This window comes from Glycine soja, chromosome 18 (assembly GCF_004193775.1).
Source record: "Glycine soja cultivar W05 chromosome 18, ASM419377v2, whole genome shotgun sequence".
In the NCBI taxonomy this organism is placed as follows: domain Eukaryota; kingdom Viridiplantae; phylum Streptophyta; class Magnoliopsida; order Fabales; family Fabaceae; genus Glycine; species Glycine soja.
In genome coordinates this window covers 21946916-21957705 of record NC_041019.1, presented here as the reverse complement: position 1 = coordinate 21957705, position 10790 = coordinate 21946916, and the positions used below count along the sequence as shown (strand labels likewise).

At 32.4% G+C, this 10790-nt stretch overlaps 1 long non-coding RNA gene across 2 annotated transcripts; it reads right to left on the bottom strand.

Annotated features, from left to right (window-relative positions):
• Positions 1-4429: 4429 nt before the first annotated feature.
• On the bottom strand, positions 4430-7023 carry LOC114394503. Of its 2 annotated transcripts, XR_003662782.1 has the most exons (6): positions 6857-7023; positions 6676-6763; positions 5817-6526; positions 5271-5370; positions 5131-5197; positions 4430-4920 (listed from the first exon to the last, which is right to left on the bottom strand). It is a non-coding gene; the product is annotated as an uncharacterized LOC114394503 (long non-coding RNA). The 2 variants fall into 2 exon arrangements; XR_003662781.1 differs by having other exon boundaries at positions 6676-7023.
• Positions 7024-10790: the final 3767 nt, after the last annotated feature.

The window sequence follows — 10790 nt, the reverse complement described above, 5'->3', positions numbered from 1 at the left end:
AAATACATGTCTACGTATTTATCTCCAAGTTAAATGATTAACTGATTGAAATCAATCTTTTATACTTGTAATTATAATTAAAGTAATTAATTTTTATAAATCCTATTTTATAATTAATGAATGTAAATCATTTTTTTAATTTTATCTTCTAATTTTAAAAAATTTCACAATCATATTTATATTCAGTATCAGTATTTAATTAAAAAAATTAGTATGGAAAATATTTTTGTAAATAATTTAATTGAAATTAAAATAATTATATTGGAATAAAATATCAAATTAACTATTTCATGGTCAATTGATAAATTAAATTATTAAATACATAAGTTAAATATTGAATTATTGAAATTGAATGGTCAATTATTAATGCATAAAATACAATAATTTGAAAAAATAATTTTAATTATTAATTGATATAAGTTCAATATATTTCAAATATTATTATTGCTCAATTTCAATCATGCGATATAAAATTATTATATTTCCTTAAATACTAACCTAATGAATAACGATGATAATAACACATTACTAAATATTGATTTAGATTAATTGAAAATTTTAATTATTAATTTATATTACTAAATATTCAAATTGTTCACATGCACCATCGTCATTATTATGGTTACTTTCAGATTCCACATCATGCACCTTCCCTACAAATGAAACATGACAACTACAACACCCTCCCATGTCTTACATGCACAACAAAAACTTCCAAAATATAAAGAGGGCCCGACAAATTTTAACAACTCCTTCTCCAGCAGTCTCGAAGCCACCAGATTAAATATCAGACCTCCCATGTCAGCGGCCATTAGAATCTCATCTTTGTATTTGATAGCGACTACAGAGGATCCAGTCACGTATGGGTACCTAAGGGTTAAAATGAAAATTAGCGCAAAGAAATATGCAAAAACCAGATTAAATATCAAACCTCCCATGTCAGCGGCCATTAGAATCCTGTAACATCCCAATTTTCGTAAACTAGATTAAAAAGGATTGTTATTTATAAATAAATAGAGTTTAAAAAAAATGATGAGATTTTATAAATAAATAAATAAGGAGATATAATTATTAATTAAAATAATGATTTGAGAGAAAATAAAAAGGGTATTTTATTTATTTGTTTGATAAAGAATAAAATAAAGTTTGTTTTTATAAAATAATAAATAAATAAATAGAGTAAACAATAGATCGTAAATGCCCCTAGCTATAAATAACAACATGCTAGGTCAGTTTTCAGACTGACTCCTGAGCCTCCTCTGTCTCACAATGTTGTTTCTTCTCTCTTCTCCCAAAACCCTCTTTTTTTTCCCGTAGGCCACCTAACCTGTCTCAGAAAAACGACGATCTCGTACTCGTTCACCGTTGGATCGTCGTGAAATTCAAACACCAGGTTCACAACCCAATTACGAGCATTCCCGCCGTTGGGGATTTCAAAATCATGTCTGAGCTTATAGGAAAACCCTTTTCATTATAGCCTTTAAATTTCCCGCAGAAACCCAAAACTGTCTCGGTAAAACTATGATCCCGGTTTCGTTAACCGTTGGATTGTCATGAAATTTGGATATGTTGTTAGAAATTCAATTACGCACACTTCCACCGTTGAGATTTGCGAGATAATAATCGTGGAGGGAGAAAAAAGAATCGCATGAAGACAGTACAAGTGAAGGTTTCAATCTCTTCTCCGTCTCTTTGACGTTTGGGAATTCAATCGGAGCAGTCGAAGGAATAACTGAAGGAATCTCAAGGAACCACTAGAGATGCTATTATCGCTGGCTAAAGACACATGAGTCCGCCCAGAGGTAAGGGATGAGTTATTCACGATTGGGGATTAGTAAGAACATGTGCAGAGATCCTTAAAGTATCAATTGGAATGAGTTTTGGGGTGTTTCTACAATTTTTACTTTATCCTTTTAATTATAACTATGAGTTATATATAAATTATATATGTTTGATGAATCATTTGATGTCCCAATAAGAAATTTTTTTGAAATTAATGTGCTCTTGTGTTGAGTGTGAACCGTAGTATGAATTGATGAAATTAAGTAAGGAGATATTGAGTTTGTATTTTCCACTTTTCATGCTTTTTAGTTTTTTTTATAGTTTAAAATTGATATTATATTTGAAATTGAGAAAGGAATTCTAATAGACTATGTGTTGTATTCTTAGATAATATATATATGAATTCATGTATACTTATATATATGAGAAAGCGTTTGTATAATTATTTAGAATTGGTACATTGAAAACTTTCTTTAAATTCATGATCAAATATGATATACGTTGCTGGATTTATATATATAGATTTAGTTATATATTTATTTATATTAATATTTTATGTAAATAATGTTATAGTGTTGTTATTGTGTGATTCCAAAAATTATTCAAGTGTTGGAGTTGGAGAATACTATGTTTAAATTTGAGATACATGTGTATTGAGATGTGTGTATTGAGTTATGAGCTGTGAATTATACAATAACCCGACCAGTGTTGATATTGAGAAAATTGTTTATGCGCAGTGTTAAAGAGAATGTGTAGGTCTCCTATTTAGGAACCAGTGTTAAATGTGTTGAAACATGAGTGTGAGGTCGTGGTATTGTGTAATTCACTAGCAGTGTTTATAAATGGAATATGTGATAAATTGTGAAATAACATGTTGCCTTAAGATTATAATATTGTTATTGAGATTGAGTAAAAGTGTAAAGTAGAACATGTGTTGAATTGTGAGCTATGTGAAAACATGTGATGGTGGATTGTGACATTATGAGATGTGAAATTGTGAATAAGTCTTGGTTGTAAATAAGTGTGTGATTAACTCTTGATGTGACATTTTTTGTGTTGTAAGCTGTGAATTGTACAATAACCCGACCAGTGTTATCTTGAGAAAAGTGTAAATGCGCAGTGTTAAAGAGAAAGTGTAGGTTTCCTATTTAGGAACCAGTGTTAAATTGTAGCGCAATATGTTGTACGTGTTTAACACACGAGTTTGAGGTCATGGGTATTGTATAATTCACGAGCAGTGTCTGTGTGCTAAAATGATTTTAGGGGTTGGACCAGAATCAAGAGGGAGAGGCCCTGACGGACTCTTCGGAGTGTAGGCCTTGGGGGTCACCGGGTTTGAGTGCTCCTTTAAGCCTATGCTGATCCCATATGGTTGGAGCATTCTCGCAAAACATCGTGACCCTAACTGGTCTCCCTATGATTTTACATAGTGAGAGTGACCTGGCAAACCCATTGTGTGGTGTGTCTTGTTATGTACTCCTAAGCGCCCCAGGGTGGTTTTTCACTGACATGGTACCACATTGCATGTAGGCTTGAGTCTTAGCATAATTGTCTCATGCGCTTGCTAATTGTTTATTATGAAATTGAGGTGTTATTATGTCTTGATCAGAGCGTGTGATTCTTGTGTAATGTGATTGATGATTGAAAAATGTGATTGATGGATGAAAAGTGAACTTTGAATGACAAAGTGGTGGAATTACGTGAATTACATGTAAGTAAGTTTTATTTGGTTTATATGATATGTATATCTAGTTGTCTTGTTTCTCTATTAGTTAGGAATGTGATAACTCACTCCCAGTTTGTTGTTTGTGTTTGGATCCTGTGATGATCTTGAACTTTGGGTTCGGGGGAGCAGATGACTAGGTGAACTGCTTTAAGGAATATTGTGTTGAAGGACGTCGGGACACAATGCTCTGATTGGATGTGACATTAGGATATAGGTTCTATATTGCATGAAACTTAGATGGCCTTCTTTGAGTCGAGATGACTTTATTATTTATTTGGACATGTTTGAATATGATGTAGAAGAAAGTGAATGTGAGCCTTTTACCCATTTGAAAGGCTTGTATTTAAAAATGTTTTAAAAATACTTTTAATTAATATTTGAATTTTTATTCTTTTATTAATATATATGTGAGGGGTAGAGGGTGTCACAAATCCCATCTTTGTATTTGATAGTGACTACAGAGGATCTAGTCACGTATGGGTACCTAAGGGTTAAAACGAAAATTAAGGCAAAGAAATATGCATTTAAGAGTAAAATCAAACTATTCAGTTCAAAATATTCAATTGTTGTTATAAATACACTGAGTAAACAACCAATTCCTTCTTCACATGAGAATTTCGAATTGATTGTTTAATTTTTAATCATTCCATTTTTTAATTTTTAATTTTGACTTCATAGCAAAGTTTAAGAGTGTCATTATCTATGTAATCTTTAAAATTTTATGGCTTTTCTTTTCATTTTTTCTCTCATGTAATATGTTGACCGTAGAGTTTAAGAGTGTAATTTGAAACTTTTGAGATTTTTTTTTCATTTTACTTTCCTCATCCTTTTATTGTATCTGTAACTTTTAATTTAGTTTGTATTTTAACATTATTTTATATTATTTTCCATTTCAATTATTAAGGTGAAGTAAAGACTTAAAAAATAGAAGGAAATGGTGGTGCACTATTCTCTTGAGATACAATGTTTGGATGAGTTTGTCTCAGCCTCCCAGGTGCGCGCAACATGCGTTGATGATTCTTTAGAACATTTCTAGGAAAAACCAACTTAGACATAGGAAAAACATGCATCATGTAACATTATCTCCTTAAATCATCTATAGATTTGGCAACAAAATCATACAATTCCTTTCAACTCAGCCACAATTTAATTCAACATGGCCTGCATAAATCCAACCAAGGTAGCCAAGAGGTAAAATTTGTAGTTTGAAAGAAGTGTGCATAGTTGAATTGACATATTTATTTATTTTTTTCTAGAAAGCTAAAGTTAACTTCCTAGTCTTATCAAATTAGTCCATCAAGATATAGATCTTTATTTTCCCCAAATAAATCCATACCAGAAGTCTAGAACTGCAAATTCAGACTTTAAAACACAATTTGCAGAATGGATAATTCAAAATGGACCAAATGTTCCTGAAAAGGCACGATTGATTGGGAGCCAGTTAGTAACAGGAGAACAATGTCTGACATACTTACAAATTACAGTTGGTTGGGAGCCAGTCAACCATAATAGTGAGATTTAAAGGCACCAACACAATAAAGCGATGCTCTTGAAAGCTAAAATTAAGATGTATGAAGAGATTTGATGTAATTTGGGAAATTACAAGGAATATAGTAACTCACCTCTATCAGTGGCAGCTTAGGTGAGAAAATCATTAAGAGATTCCAGCCCAGAAAATATGTCTGCAGCCTGTAAAGCACAAAATCCATCAATGCTTAGCAAATTAATGAAATAGAAAAACAACCAATAATTTTTCCATTACCTCTCCGATTGATCCAAAGCTAGAAGGTCAATCTCTAATTCCATTATGAACTGCATCCTCTGAATACATAGAGCATTGGAATCCAGTTGGGAAGGTTTCTCTGAAAATAATAGTTCCTTTGAATAATGTTTTAATCGGGAAATCACTGTTAATTTATCGGGATAACATCTAAGAATATTTAGGAAAAATGAGTTGCTTGAAAAGTGGTTTTTCTAGTAAGGTAATAATTTTTATTAAAACTAAGTGATACCACAAGAAATGCACCAGATTGTAACTGCATAATCATCCAATGAGTTGGATAGGAAAAAAGGTTTAAATAGCACCTGCTACACTTATATAAATCCACTTTTGATCAGTTTTTAAGCTAAATTTGTCTAAGTAACAACTAATCATGGCTTTATTGGAGTGGGTTTGGGTCGCTAGATTAGAGGATCCAATCTTCTGGGTGAAAGTGAATAAAAAAATGAGACAAATGAAAAAGAGGTGCAAAATGTATTAAACTTTTTTGTATAAAGCTTTATTCTTGTCTCATGGATTCTACTTCACCTTTTACATTCAGTTTCTGTATTGTTGCATATTAGTGCTGCGGATCCTAGAGTTGTGCAGACAAACCTCATGCGAGAAATTCCAGCAATGCTATCTTGGTTAGCAATCTATGTGTTTAAACATCTATGGCTGTTGCAATCCCCTGAGAAAAAGAACACCAACCCACTTGACAGCACCAAATTGTTGTGATCACAAAAGGGAATACATATATATTCTCAAAAAACTGAAGGAAGGGTACCTTCGATTCAGGGAATCAAATATAAACTCAAAAATGGTTTGCCTCATCCCGAGAAGAGTACCCTTAGAAAGCTATTCATGTTAGATCAATTCAGGGAATACATATATAAACTCAAAAAACTGAAGGGAAAATTTAAGGGTTACCTATATAATTGGAAAAAATAAAAGGAAATCCAAACATGCATAAACTGAAGGGAAAATTTAAGGGTTACCTATATAATTGGAAAAAATAAAAGGAAATTCAAACATGCATAAACTGAAGGGAAAATTTAAGGGTTACCTATATAATTGGAAAAAAATAAAAGGAAATCCAAACATGCATTCATAAACAAAATGATTATTCAAACCCGTGGTAACGTGGAATAACAGTTCCATCAGCTAAGCACCTTTTGCTTGCACCAACCCCATTCGTTAACAGTTCCATCAAGCTGTTGAACCATTAAGTTGTCAATAGCAGTATGTTGAGTTGGGTCCTGCTCATCATCACAAAAAGATCGAATTCAACCCATGTCAAAATTACAGGACTACCACACAGCCTCTTCTGTGTATTAATAATAAGACTATACCACACTGCCTCTTCTATAAGATCTCAACATATATAGAAAAAAGAATAAAATATCACCTTAAGAGCGAGCAGAAGCAGCAACGTTTCAACCGAGTAAAACCCTCTATCAACAAAAATAAAACTTTTTTTGTGCCCCCATGAAACTCTGAACACAGAACAAAGCACAAAACAACGAATTTTGTAAATAGGTCAAAATAAAGAGACAAAAAACACCAAAATGCTACAAAAAGGAAACAACCTCTAAAACGCTTTCCATTCTCGCAACCTTACTTAGTGTGGTGCCTTCCTTCGCATCTTCAATCGCCAAATCGCTACTCCTCCCAGAGTACTAGCTCTAGAAAGCACGGGAGAGAGAGAAATGGAAAGATAAAATGGAAAGCGAAAAGGCTTGGGAACGCACACTTCCAAACTCCACGGGAGAGAGAAACATGGAAAAAAGCAAAGCACGTGGAAAGCTTTCCAGACTCCACGGGAGAGAGAAAAATGGAAATAAGCAAAGCACGTGTCAATCTTGCAAGTTTTTCAAAATTCCAATTTTGTCAACTACAGGGGTACACGTGTCAGGCTCCTAGGTATGGGCACAATAGTCTTTTCCATAGACATCTCATTTATAAGACTTATTATATATTATTATATATAGATCTTATTTGAAAGTTAGATTCTTTTAACTTTTCATTCACATTTACCGTATAAATTTAGCTTCTCTCTTACAGTTCTCCAACCCATTAAAAAGAGAAAAAACACTTTTGTATTTGCTATGTTGTGACTTGTGGGTTTCACTTCTATCTGTCATTCGTCCCTATGCTCATTGGTTCATTGTCCTTTTCTCTACGTTTTGAGTTCTTGTTTTCTCTTTTTTTAAGATTGTTTTGAGTTCTTGTTACCTTTGTGTTTTTCTAACGTTTTAAATTTTTTTTTATAAATATGCCTTGGTGTTAAATGAAACATGATTAGGCCAATTAAGTTTAATCTTGCCCAAAATTATTATAAATCATATGGCTAACCTAATCATTGCATCATATATTCTTAATACGTGAAACATGATTAAGCCAATTAAGTCTAATCTTACACAATTAAGAATGTAAGGACAAGTGACCCATAGGTTACCGCATGTTTAGATATTCAAAGGCAAACATCACAATTCTTATGCATTACTTTTCTCATCATACTCATCCACAATATTCACAACCACATAGTATTGACACCAAGAATGAAAATAAGGAATAAGTGTAAGCTTGTGCTACGACATGTATGTATTGTTTATACTTGAATTGTCATCCTGTAACTCTGAAAAGAGGTAACCATCCAATAACTTATGAAAACCATTCCCTAGGTATCATATTGAGCCAGTTCAGCTAATCCTATATATAACTCACATGGAGTTAGCCATTCTTGAAACTCACATTGAGTCAACTAATCCTATAACTCACAAGGAGTCAACCATTCCTAAAACTCACATTGATCCAGCTAATGTTTAACTTACTTAACGCATTTTAGAGGGTTCGTTCTCTCTTTCTAAACCTTAATCCTTTCGCAAAACCTTATAAGTGGCACTAAGCATAGGATGTTTTACAAGTCTATTAGTATAGGGAAAGCACTACAACATTTAAGGGTTAAAAAACAACACATAACAATAGTAGTTGTACAAGGATTCATCCACACAAAACATAAGGGAGAATATCATTCATTAGAATTTTCAAACAACTCTAAAGGTTATGTGTTAATCCTTAAAATTATAAATAGCTTTCGAAAAGAGTTTTTACTTCAATCAATAATTTTCACGCTAATGATTTTATTAACAAATAAATGTTTAGGTGTGAGACATAAAAATATCCATATTGATAATTTTTATAGAAGTAATTTCAATAGATAGATTAGAATGATTTTGATAGTAACATTTTTTTATAGTAATAATGTTGATGATAAACTTAGTAATAGATTTTATAACAATACTACTAGTAATTTTGATAGTAATAAGTGATTGAGATTGGATAAGAACAAAGTTTAGAGAAGAAATAGTGATTGAAAAGAGATAATGGTTCACAAAGATATAAGAAAGTAAACAAAAAAAATTTCATTAAAAGTGAGATGAATATATAGACTGTGATCTTTGAACTAATAGCCATTTTTGTGTGAGCAGCGTGATTAAAGTATGTGAGGATTTGACTGGTAGTGATTCAATCCAACGAAAAATGATTGTCAGTGACCTTATTTATAGACATACTAATAACGATTGAATTCTAGAATTTCGACATGTGTACAATAATTTCTTAACTACTTAAATCTTGGCACATCTGATTGTCTTTGCTTGATCTCTGTCACCAACTGGAGCAACTTCCTTTTTGAATTTGAATTCAAATTCAAACTTGAACTTTCCATTTGAGCATTTTCATTCTTCACGTGCTGAGTGGATTATCGAAAACCTACCTTTATCAAAATGTATTTCAATAGGAATATTGACATCTTGCATCTATTACTTTTAGTTAACATCATCCCTTATTGTCAAAATGGTTGCTATCGAAAATATACTAAGTTCTCTCAAACTAGAATTTTTTTTTACAACAGAGATAACACTATGGTACTGGTGGTACTTAAAGTAACATATAGAGCTTTAGGTTCAACAAAGGACCTCACTTAACTCACTAGGGACTACATACCAGCAATGTAAGCATCATACCTTCATTCACCATTGCAAATATTACACTTTTCATGTTCTTAGACTTAACTTAGCATCAGTTCTATGTAGACAATGTACTTTACCATAGGGGAAGATCATTATGATACTTTGAGGGAGTATGATTATGGAATTTAAAATTGAAGTACCTGAAACACACTAGAAATAGGGGGGGGATGATTATGTAATTTAAAATTGATGGATAAAACCTTAGACTTTCCAAAAATTAAAAAGATTTTCTCGAACAGATATCAATGGATGATGGGTCTCGTCCAAGGCATTCGAAATCAATTTGTGTTTAAAACTAGTTCCCAAAACTTTTGGACACAATAATGTAGAAGTAAACTATAGAAAGGAACTAATTATATAGAAGCAGTAAAGAAAACATAGAGGTTTTATACTGGTTCACCCCAACTTTTTGGCTATGTCCAGTTCTCATTCAAAACTTGAAGGATTCCACTAATCAATACTTTGATTACAACCAAGTATTCTCTATGCCTCTCCTGGCTAGAACAAGTACTCTCTAGGCCACTTCTGGCACTACCATTAATCTCCCCTTGAGATTAAGACCAAAGTATTTTTTTGTCACAAAGTCACTCTTGGCTTTCACAAACAATAAATGTTTGATAGAATATGTACTCTAATCACTCAAAGAGTGTTCACAAAGTAAGTTCGAATACAATGGAAACTTGCTAACTTAGTAGAGCTAAGGTTCACTCTATTCGCTCAAGTTTATTTCATCCAACTAAACTAACAGTGTTACAACACTTTGTTCATTTTAACTCAGAAGATTCTCTAGTGATTCGACAACTTCATTATGAACATCTTCAAGCTTTATATAGACTTCAAAGTTTCGATCCGTTGAGAGACAGAGTGTGGGGGGACCATAAACATCTTTTGGAGTGTATCTTTAGAGAAGTACATCTTGCTAGTGTCGCCATGTGTTCAAAGCTGGCTCTCAGTGTACAATTTAAATACATCGTTACTAGCATATGAGAAAAGGAATAAAGAATGTCAAGGCAAAACTATTCAAAACTTCCTTTTTATGCACCATGGCATGAATTGCTTACTAAACCATGAACGTTACTTTTTGGTGATAACTTCTTAGTTCTTGAGGATCGAGTAACTATTTCGTTGCCTTGGACTATGAGGCAAGTGCTAAAACACTTGTCTTTTTAGGACTGGACGTTGAGGTAGTATTGTCCAATGACTAGCACTTCAGCTATCATCGAGAGCCTTTCTAATCATGCATTCTGCTTGTATTTTGTAGAGATAGATAAAATCTATCACTAAAGAATGAAAGGTAAACACATTAAATTTGTACTTTGTTAACATCAAAACCTTTAAGGACTTAATTGTTTGGTACAGTTCAATGTGACTTTGGTGCAATCAAACTTAACAATCTCTTTTATTTTATGATGACAAACAATATAAATTTTGATACCAAGAAAGATAAGATGAAGAGATTAAGATCAAGGTACCATAAGTGTTTTGAGTG